Source organism: Pinus tabuliformis, chromosome 3_1 (assembly GCF_031772625.1).
Source record: "Pinus tabuliformis cultivar Carrire ecotype Pingquan chromosome 3_1, CPIR1, whole genome shotgun sequence".
Lineage (NCBI taxonomy): Eukaryota > Viridiplantae > Streptophyta > Pinopsida > Pinales > Pinaceae > Pinus > Pinus tabuliformis.
In genome coordinates this window covers 781,509,391-781,522,168 of record NC_142301.1, presented here as the reverse complement: position 1 = coordinate 781,522,168, position 12,778 = coordinate 781,509,391, and positions in this window count along the sequence as shown.

The following is a 12,778-nucleotide window of genomic DNA, read 5'->3' as shown; positions in this document are numbered from 1 at the left end:
TTGGGAGGGTTGAAACTGCAGGACCCATTCACTATTAACCGTGCCTGTGGAGCAAAATTATGGTGGAGGTGGCTGAAGGAACCCAAATTACCATGGGCCAAACATTGGAAAGAGAAGTATGCTCACAATCACAGACTACAGAACATAATCCGAATGCAAGAAACTCCAGAGGGCTCACCAATTTGGAACCTAGCGAGAACTAACCGGCATATAATTCAAGAGCAGAGTTTTTGGGAAATTCGAGATGGAAAGACTGCCCTTTTCTAGGAAGATGTGTGGCAACAACTCCCTAAGCTGGAAAGTCCTGAATTCTTAGATATCCAAAGAAGAAACCAGGAGCTAGGGAGAACAACAATGATCCAATACTAGAAACCTAATGAAAATGACCAAGCATAGAGAATGTGGATATTCAGTGAGACAGAACCTTTGGTAGAAGAAAACAAAAGTTTAATGGAATTAAGAACAGAGCTGGCCAAAAGAAGGATAAGGTGTGTAGGGGATAATGACCAATTACGCTGGGGTAAGCTTGAGGGGGGCAACTTCACACTTAAAGAAGCAAGAATCTATATAGAAGGTATTGAGCATGAAGAAAAAGTCAATTGGCACAACAAAGTGTGGGACGCTCAACTATGGCCAAAGATTTAAACATTCCTTTGGCTCCTGATGCATCGAAGAACACTTACATGGGAGAATCTCAGGAAAAAAGGTTTCATAGGCCCATCTCGCTGCCCCATCTGTGGAATTGAGGAGGAAACCATGAATCACCTCCTCAATACTTGTGAATGGGAAGACAACCTATGGAATTGGATGGAAACCATTCTTAATAGGACGGATAGGGTAAGGAATTCAATTCAAGAAACCATAGAGAATTGGAAAGGTAATTTCTCCAATACCCAATTGGTTAATACAATCTGGAAACTAATCCCAGGGCTTATAGCATGGACGATTTGGAAAGAAAGAAAAGGCGAGTATTCCTAAATGAAACAAGAGGCATAAACTTTACAAAAGATACAATTCTACAAAACATCAAACAAACAGTTCTCTCCAAAGGGAAAGTAGAACAGGACAAGGGCATCTCACTCTCGAACTTATAGATTCTGAAAGCATTTGATATTGACATGGGAACCATCATGTTTTCATCCAATCACCGACACCAATAAAGCACCAACGTGAATACCTTGATTCCTCCACCAACAGGCTTCCTTAAACTCAATTTTGACGGGTCCTCCAGGGGAAATCCGGGACCTGCAGGTATTGGCGGTGTTCTCAGGGACAACAAAGGTGAAATTCAACATATTTATAGTCAATCACTGGGTGAAGGGACTAATAACGAAATGGAATTTGCAGCGCTTGAGCAAGGATTGAGAATTCTCAGACGACTGAAAGCTGGAGCCACTGTGGTGGAAGGGGATTCTCAACTGGTGATCACGACAGTAAGAAGAATGTATTCAGGAGCCAAACCAAGTAAGGTCACGAAGCACTGGAGGCTTGCAAAGGTTATGGAACTCATCACGGATCACCTAGCATGCCTAGACGAGTTAATTCTTCATACAGTGAGAAGAAAGGCAAATGTAGTGGTAGATCATTTGGCAAATTACGGAATTGATAATCCCTCAGCCTACCTGGACACCTGTTGGCTTGAGGTCACATGCACCGAACTTCGGAACAGGTGCACTCTTCTTTCGAGGCAAGACATAATTTAACGGAAGAAGTGGCACAGGGGTATGAAGGATTTCCCCTTAATAGGTGAATGAAGACAACAAATCGAAGGGACAAAAGGAGAAGTGGGTGGCAGACCCAGGAAGTACAAGAGAAGAAGTGGGAATTAATTCACAAGGACAAAGTGCGAGTACCAAGGAGCACATCGAACAAAAAAAATGAGAAGCATCGACGTCAAATCACAAAGGAAGACACTTGACAGTCCACAAATTGGCTCAAGCATGGCAGAGTTAATAATAAGGATTTGAATCATGAACAGAAATGTGGAAATTGGAGCAGCAGTTATTATGGCTGGACATGCGCTCATCAGACGACGAAGTGGGAAGCCTTTGGCCAATCAAGGTTACCATCTACTATAACTAAGGCCTCCCGCCAGAAGTGCAATACTCTGCTTTCCCATGGCTTGCAACACAACTTTAGTTGTAATTTCAGTAGTCTCAGAGTTTCTGTGCTCTGCAATAGCAGTATGGCTTGTGAGGGAAGCCGAAATGCCTCAGTTAATAGAGACCTTCAGAAGGCTCGGGACTCCTATGAAACCAGGAGCTCCCTAAAAGAAAAGCGCAAGATAGAGGAGCTAGAAGCTATCGTGGCAGAGGAGGAAGAGCATCTGGAGGAGCAGGATTTGGAGAAGGAGGTGGAGTGGATTCAAGATCCGGGAACTGCAACCACCCGGGCAACTCAATTTGTGCGCACTCAGGCTGAGATGTGGAGAATGAAAACGATGCTAGCTAAGGATTTTAGCATGCAGGGGGAATACATCAATCAAGCTCATCAAGCTATCTCCATTATTTCTACAGAGCACACGACGAAACTGGATGCCTTAGATTTCAAGCTTAGTGCCCTGGTTCAGCAAGTAGACACTCTCTCACAAAAAATGAGTGTTCTTATCTATCTCCTCAGGCACACCATTCATTAGGATCCCTCAGCTGCAGGGGAGGTCTCGGAGGAAGCTACAGGTACCAGTAAGGGGAAACGAACCACACAACGCTCTCTTCAGCCTGGGACCTCGATGGTTCCAGCCAACCCTGGTGCTCCTACCAAAGACTATGTCATCCTTAAGCTGTAATGGCTTGCCAGCTTTAGTTTTCTATTCTTGTTATGACTTGTTTTGTCTATGATCTCAAGGTTACTGGTCGATTTTCCTGTTTTGACTTGTTTTTGTCTCTGATGTCCCTCTGGCTTTATTTTTGTCTTTCTATCCAATCGCCGGAAAGGGCACATTGTTTTGCAGTCTCTATCCCTTCTGTGTGCTGCCTTGCGTGGTATGCCTTGGGTTGATAGATAGGTTTTTAGCGGCTCATAAGCGCTATAAACGGGCAAGGAAGCTTCTCTGTAGTCTGTGCGAGAAAACCATTTTGTACCTTATGTATTATATGATTTAATATAAAAATGCTGATTTACACAAAAAAATAATGATGGTATAAAGAATTTATTAGAAAATGCTGATTTACCTTATGTATTAATGTGTAGTATTTGTTTCCCAATAATTGTTTAAGCTTACTTAAATAGAAAATTTAGATACCACACTAAGTAAAGAAGCCTTTAAATATGGAAGTAATAAAGAAAGCAGTAGTAATATATAGTTTTTTTTTTGTTAAGAAAGGGTATTAATAAGGGAGGAGAATAATTTTAACATCCAAAATTAATTTATTATGAGAATGCTTTAAAGGTCTTTTGTAAGCCCTTTTTCATAATGAATACACAAGAAATAAGATATAGTCAACCATAATGCAAGCTTGAGTCATCAACATCAGTATACCACGTACACATGATTTCATGGAGCATACTATCACTAATTTGGAAATCTATGTAGGAAACATAGAAATAAATTATTTTCAAAGGATGTTGTTGTTGAGGGGAAAATGCTAATAGTACAATCTCAATCCCACATTATGCAATATGGGTTGGGAAGTGTTTGCGAAGATTTGAATGTTATTGTTGAAACTTTCAAGGCAGAGGTTCATTGATAGAAAACCACTCTAACAACAACATAAATGCTAATATGTAGAAAATAAGTTTCTAAAAAGCTCAATAGTGAGTTGTTGGAAGACAAAGGATATGTTAATCAATGTGAATAATATCATATGGACTTGGTAAAAAAGTTGGGATGCATAGGCTTGTAAAAAATAAATGGGATGCTATTTGCATTGATTGAGGCATAATGAGAATAGCTAGAACCAAATGGAGAGATTGAGAATGATTATGTACAAGACATAATGTGAATAATATCATATGGACGTGGTAAAAGAAGGTGGGATGGGATTTGCATTGATTGAGGCATAATGAGAATAGATAGAACCAAATGGAGAGATTGAGAATGATTATGTACAAGACATAATGTGAATAATATCATATGGACGTGGTAAAAAAAGGTGGGATGCATAGACCCGTAAAAAATAAATGGGATGGGATTTGCATTGATTGAGGCATAATGAGAATAGACAGAACCAAATGGAGAGATTGAAAATGATTATGTACCAGACATTATTTTATAGAAGAACTTCCATACTTTTTATTTTGAATAAATTTTATCATTTGATAAATTTTAAATTAGTGGATTGCTTCAAAAGCTAATTGCTCTACTCTCTCTTACTTGTAGATACCAACTTTTATAGGTATTTTTATGGTTATTTTGTTATATTGTTTGTCGATTGAGGAAAAGAGGAAATCATAATCATTAATTTGTATGTATGAGTCCTTATTATACCTAATTTAAATATTTATAAAATTGTATAACTCTTCAATAATAATAACACTTATTCTAATATACCTATTTTTAATTTTCATAAAATTAGCAATGTAACTCATCTTGGCATACATCAATATTGGAGTTCAATATCTTATTCACATTGGAATATAAAATCTCAATATTAAAATCCCAATACCTCAGAATTCATTTTAATATTAACATGTTAGAAATAAAAATTAACATTTTTGAAAATCAAATTTATTCTTTCACAAATTTTGTGAATTTGATTTGTGCTCATTTGGATTTGATTTTCATGCTTTAATAGTTTGATGTTCACACTTTGGAAATACAATATTTAAGCTTTCAAAGTTAATATTCATACCTTGTAATATGGCTTTTAAATAATAAAATCATATCTAATGGAATAAACATTTTTTTATTGAATATATATATATATATATATATATATATATATATATATATATAAACTCTAATTTATTTACTTGAATTAATTTTATATAAATAATTTATTTATTAAAATATTTATTTAATTTTCTATGTTTTATTTTTAAATGCAATCTTAAAATTAATGTAGATGTCTCAAATTATTTATTAAAATTAAATGTCTCTTATTTTTGGAATAACATACTTCAACCTTGTTTTTGTTTTTTCCATTTATTTTAATTAATTTATTATCTTTTAACAAATTTAACATGTCATTGTCTTTATAATAATGTATAAGCATATTCACATTTATGAGGCATGATACATTACTGTTTATATTTTATAATTATTATTCTCAATATTTTTTAAATTTATACTTTTTAATATTTTGAAAATCAAATTCATGCTTTCACAAATTTTTGTGAATTTGATTTTTGTTCATATAAATTTGATATCATGCATGCTTTAAGAGTTTAATGTTCACACTATGAAAATCCATTATTTGGACTTTCAAATTTAATATTTATACCTTGTAATATGAATCCTAAATAATAAAATCAAAATTAATAGAAGATATATATACTAATTTACTTGTTGAACAAATTTTATATAAATAATTTATTTATTAAAAAAATAATTTAATTTTTTAATGCAATCTTAATAGTATTATAAATGTCTCAAATTATCTATTAGAATGATATTTTTATTTTTATTTTTGTAATAACATACATCAACCTTGCTTTGACTTTTTTTTTTAATTAATTAATTTATTATCTTTTAACAAATTTATTATAAAAATAATTCACATTTATAAAGCATGATACATTATTATATATATTTTAAAGTTAATATATCTTTTTTATAATGATATTTTAAAATAATTCACATTAATGAAGCATGAAACATTATTGTATATATATTTTATAATTATTATTGTGAATATTTTTAATATATTACAAATATATATTTTTAAAACAAAATTTAAATACTTTTATATATTTCATAATAATAAAAATATAAAAAATTTATAACTTAATTGCAACAATATTTTATTTATTTATTATTTTTTAATAATAATATAAAAACTCTAATTTACACACTTCCACAAATTTTATATAACTACAATTTATTTATTAAAAAAAATTCTACACTTTATTTTTTAATACAATCTTAAAATTATTGCAAATGTTTCCAATTATTTTTTAAAATCAAATGTTTGTTATTTTTGTAATAATATAACATATAATGAAACATACTCTTGATTATACATCAATTCTTTTTGGATTTTTATCTTTTATTATTTATTATTTTTAACCAATTCAACCTGTCCCTATCTTTATAACAATGTATTAACATACTCTTGATTATACATCAACTCTTTTTGGATTTTTATCTTTTATTATTTATTATTTTTAACAAATTCAACATGTCCCTATCATTATAACAATGCATGAGCAGAAGTCGCATTTTATAAGACATGATCCATAAGTGTGTATATTCTAGTATTATTTTTAATAAGTTTTAAAATGATATTTAATTAAATAAGAATAAAATTCAAATGTTGTTATATATTTTTATTATACCGATATATTAAAAATATAATTTATAGAGTTAAATAAAAATATTTATTTATTTAATAATAACAATATTTATATAAAGTCTTTTTTAAAGATGAAGAACGATTACTTCTTACTAAGGTACTTTTTTAAAGATGAAGAACGATTACTTCTTACTAAGGTGCGAACAATGTCCGGAGTTTGTTTTTTAATGATTGTTTAAATTTATATAGATGGAAATTTTAGATATCTTGCACTAAGTTAAGAAACCTTCAAAGATGGAAGAAATAAAGAAAGCAATCCTATATAGTTTTTTTTTGAAAAATGGTATTAACAAGGAAGAGAAATAATTTTAGCATCTAAAAATAGTTTATTAGGGGAAGCTTATGTCAAGTGCAATGCATCCACAATGAGTGCACAAGAAATAAGATATAGTCAACCAAAGTGAACGCTGGTGTCATCAACATCAAAACACCACTTACACATGATTTCATGGAATATACTTGAGGGAATATGTTTTATACGAGATCACTAAATTGGAAATCTATGTAAGAAACATAGAAATAAATTCTCTTCAAAGAGTGATGTTGTTGAGGGGAAAATGCTTACAGTACAATCTCAACTCCACATTGTGCAATATGGTTAAGGAAGTGTTTGCAAATATTTAGATGCTATTGTTGAAACTTACAAGATAGAGGTTCAATGATTGAAACCCACTAGAACAACAACATAAGTGATGAGGTGTACAAAAAGAGTTTCTAAAAAGCTCAATAGTGAGTTGTTGGAAGACAAAGAATATGTTCATCAATGTGAATAACAATATATGGACATGGTCAAAAAAATGTGGGATGCATAGACCCATAAAAAATACATGGGATGATATTTACATTGATTGAGGCATAATGAGAATAGATAAAACCAAATGGAAAGATTGAGAATGATTATGGACAAGGAAATATTTGATAGAAAAACTTTAATACTTATTATTTTCAATACATTTTGTCATGTAATAACTTTTAAATTAGTGGATTGCTTGAAAGGCTAATCGTGATACTCTCTCTTATGTGGAGATACTAGCTTTTCTAAGTATTTTTATGGTTATTTTGTTATATTGTTTGTAAATCAAGTAAACACTAAATCATTCATTTTTTTTGTATTTAGGAATCCTTATTATACCTACTTTCAACATTTATGAAATTCCATAATTCTTCAATGCAACGATAACACTTGATTCTAATATACCTATCTTTAATCTTCATACAATTAGCAATGTATCTCATACATACATCAATATTGGACTTTAATATATTATTCACATAGGAATATAAAATCACAATATTGAAATCGAAATACCTCCTAATTTATTTTATTATTAAGATGTTAAGAATAAAAATTAACACTTTTGAAAATAGAATTCATGCTTTCACAAATTTTATGAATTTGAATTTGATATTCATGTTTTAAGAGTTTGATATTCACACTTTGGAAATCCTTTACTTACACTTTCAAATGTAATATTCATACTTTGTAATTTAGATTTTAAATAATAAAATAAAATTTAATTAAATAAACATATATATATATATATATAAACTCTCATTGGCCTCCACAAATTTTATATAAATAATTTATTTTTCTACTCAATCTTAAAGGTAGTTTAGATGTCTCTAACTATCTATTAAAATTAAATGTTTCTTAATAACATACCTCAAGCTTGCTTTTACTTTTTTTCCATTTTAATTAATTAATTTATTATCTTTTAATAAATTTGACATGTCATATAAAAAAACTCACATTTATTAGGCATAATACATTATTGTATATATTTTATAGTTATTATTGTTAATATGTTTTCAAATTATACTTTTTAATCTCTTTTTTCTTCTTCTTCTTTTTTAATCCTAGAGGAACCCAACAACCTCTTGACAAGTAGTTATTAGTAAATTAGTGGGGGTCTATGACTTGTCCTCCACAATTAAGGAATTTAAACTTGCGATCTCTCAATTTTCACAAATTTCACATTACTTTGATCACTAATTAAACTATCCTAAAACACACTTTTTAATATCTTAAAATATATATATTTTTAAATTTAAATGCTTTTATATAATAATAATAATAATAAAAATAAGAATAATTATAAAAACAATTTATAATTTAATCTTAAATAAGATTACAACAATATTTTCTTATTTATTATTTTTTAATAATAATATAAAAAATCTAATTTATACACTTCCACTTATTTTAAATTTATTTATTAAAAAAATTAATTTCATTTTCTATAGTTTGTTTTTTATGCCATCTTAAAATTCCTTATAGATGTCTCTAATTATCTTTTAAAATCAAATGTGTTTTATTTAACATGTTAGGAAACATACTCTTGATTATATGTCAACTCTACTCCTTTTTTTCATTTTTTATTTCTTAACAAATTCAACATATTTTTTATTTCTTAACAAATTCAACATGGCCATGTCCTTATAACAATGCATTCGAAGAAGTCACATGCTCTATTATTGTGTATCTTTTATAGCTATTATTATTAATAGGTTTGGTTTTTTTGTTTTTTTTGTTTTTTTTAATTTTTTTAGTTACATAAAAACAAAATTTAAATGTTTATATATATATATATATATTGATTGTAAGTATGGTGAGACTATATCTTTATCATGTCTAATATATCACCTCAATTGAGGTGGGAAATTGAAGCTATGACTTCATATCAAGAAGGAGTAGCGGATCACCCTCTATCGAAAACTTTGTGGACATTAAAATATAGTTTTTAGAGTCAAATGAAAATAAAATTCAAATGCTTTTATATATTTTATAATAATTATCATTATATAAAGCTCCTATTAGAGATGAAGAACAATCACCTCCTTCAAATGCTTTTATATATTTTATAATAATTATCATTATATAAAGCTCCTATTAGAGATGAAGAACAATCACCTCCTATCAGTGTGTGGTGTTCGTTTCTCAATAATTGTTTAAACGTACACATATGGAAACCTATCAATGTGTGGTGTTTGTTTCTCAATAATTGTTTAAACGTACACATATGGAAACCTATCAATGTGTGATGTTTGTTTCTCAATAATTGTTGTGGTGTTTGTTTCTCAATAATTGTTTAAACTTACGCAAATGGAAACCTTAGATATGACACTAAGTAAAGAACCTTCAAAGATGAAAGAAATAAAGAAAGCAATAGGAAAATATAGTTTTTTCTAAAGAAAGGGTATTTGGGGAATAATTTTAGCATCCAAAAATAGCTTATTAGGAGAATGCCTTAAAGACCTTTTGCAAGCCCTTTTCCATAATGAGTGCACAAGAAATCAAATATAGCCGACCATAGTGCAAGATTGAGTCGCCAACTTCAGTACACCACCTACACTTGATTTCATGGAAGCATACTTGAGGGAAAATGTTCTATAGGGAATCCCTTACTTGGACATCTATGTAAGAAACATAGAAATAAATTATCTTCAAAGGATGATGTTGTTGAAGGGAAAATGCTTATAGTACAATCTCAATCCCACATTATGCAATATGGTTGGCGAGGTTTTTGCAAAGATTTGGATGCTATTGTTGAAACTTTCAAGGTAGAGGTTTAATGATTGAAACCCAATTCAACAACAACACAAATGATGAGATGTACAAAAGGAGCTTCTAAAAGTCTCAATAGTGAGTTGTTGGAAGACCAGGGATATGTTCATCAATGTGAATAACATCATATGGACATGGTCAAAAAAAGATAGGATGCATAGGCCCATAAAAAATAGATGGGATGAGAATTGCATTGATTGAGGCATAATGAGAATAGCTGGAACCAAATGGAAAGATTGAGAATAATTATGAACAAGACACTATTTGATAGAAGAATGTACAAACTTATTTTATCATGTAATAAATTTAAAATTAGTGGATTGCTTCAAAGGCTAATTTATCTACTCTCTTACCTAAAGATGCCAACTTTTCTAAATATTTATTTGGTTATTTTTTTATATTATTTACCCATCAAACAAAAGACAAAAACATAATCATCTTTCTATATATGAACCTTTATTATGCCTAATTTAAACATTTATAAAATTATATAACTCTTCATTGCAATAATAACACTTGATTCTAATATACCTATTTTTGATCTTCGTACATTTAGAATAGACACACCAATGTATCTCATGTAGACACACCAATATTAGAGTTCGTTTCACATTCGAATAGAAAATCAGATATATTGAAATTCAAATACCTCGTACTTTATTTTAATATTAACATGTTACGGATACAAATTTACACTTTTGAAAATAAAATTCATGCTTTCACTAATTTTGTGAATTTGATTTTTGCTCGTTTGGATTTGATATTCATGCTTTATAATATTCCCATGAAATCCAATATTTAAGCTTTCAAATTTAATATTCATATTGTGTAATGTGAATTTTAAATAATAAAATCAAATTTAATGAAATAAACATTTCTTTTTATTGAAATATAAATATATATATATATCAACCAATTTTATATAAATAATTTATTTATTAAAAATTTAATTTAATTTCCTATACTTTATTTTTAATGCAATCTTAAAAATTTTGTAAATGTCTCTAACGAACCATTAAAATTAAATGTTTTCTATTTTTCTAATAACATACATCAAGCTTGCTTTTGCTTCTTCTTTTTACCCTTTAATTAATTTAGTTATTATCATTTAACATGTCCCTATTTTTTTAATGATGTGTTGTAATAATTCACATCTATGATGCATATACATTAGTGTATATATTTTATAGTTAATATTGTTAATATGTTTTAAAATTATATAGTTTTTCTAAGGAAATATCTACGAAGATTTATCTAGAGGGATCACTTCTAGCTTATTAGTAGAACCTAACCCCGTGGGCGTCGAGGAGAATTGACCCTGTGACCTTCCATTAGTGAGGTGCTTTAGTAACGGAAACTCATCCAATTGAGCTAACCCTTGGGGCTAGTTTTAAAATTATACTTTTTAATATATAAGAATGTGACAACCCCCAACCATGTTTCTCTCATAAAATGCAAATGTAAATATTTTTACAAAAAATATTAAATGTGGCTGAGTCAAGGGACACAGATTCTAGAGGTTGGGTGGTTGCTTGGTTGGGATGTTAAGTTTCCTTGCTGCAGGGAAAAATTTGAACTGGTTAGGACAACCATTGAAGGTTGGTTGTTGTTCTTTTAATAACACTGATGCTCTTAACTTATGGGTTGGAAAAATGAGTACATAGGCCGATGCTTCTTAGGGAAAGAGATGAAGCAGTGAAGACACATAAATTAATGACAATAGACAGGCAAAACAAGCCAGAAAAGAGGCTAGTAAAGGAAAGAAAAAAAAAAAAAAGAGCAGAGGGAGAGGGAGAACAGTTTTGGGGTTCAAGGAATTCTCTCGACCAACATTCAACAAGCAGAAGGTGTTCGACTCTCATTCAACACTAGAACATAACAGGAAAAGAGAAGACCGATGTAGTGGAAACATAAGAAAGGAGGTACTTTCGGTTTTATCCAGGGCTCCAAGGGGAGGACGGTTGATTTTCTAGTTGAGCAACAAGGTATGGGAGGAGCTTCTCCAGGTGAAGGTAAACCTTAAGACATTTATCAGACTGGAGGGTGGAGATGGGTCTTCTCTAGAATCCCTTGAAAATTTGGGTAGAGGTTTAGCCCTTGGATTCTTGGTAGGAATTTTTAGAGTCCTCTTTGTTTGTTGATTGTTGACAGTGGGTTTTAGATTCCCTTAGTGGGTGGAACCACTTTGTCTCAGGGTGGAGGTAAAGCTTATGGATTCCTTGTGTGTTGTGATTAGCGACCATTAGATAGTTGGAGGTTGGAGGTTGTTGGCCTATGGTTTCCTTGTACCTTTGGTAACTATTGAGTAGCTGGTGGGTGGAGGAAAAAGGCCTCTGGAGCCCTGTTTCAACTGCAGTTGGTGTTTTTCATCCTTTGAGAAAGACAATCTTAGTCTCTGGATTCTGGCTTAGGGGTGATAGCTAGAAGATAGATCTAGTTGCATCTATCTACAGTTGGCTTGAGAATCATAGTCCTTCAAACAGTTGCCTTGAAATTTTACAAGATAAGTTCTCTTTCATATTTTCTTAAATGATGATGACTGTATGTTGCATTTTTGGTTTGAAATGGTGTTGCAGAACAAGGTTCATGACTACATTTTGACATTATAACCATTATGTTGTGCAATGCTCTTGCATGATAAATATAAAAATTGATTGTGTTGCATTTCTGGCTGATCTGGTGTGTTGTATGAAATGCTTGATTGTATTGTTAATAACACACTAACTAATGACACACTGTACAAAGTTTAAATGCATTGAAA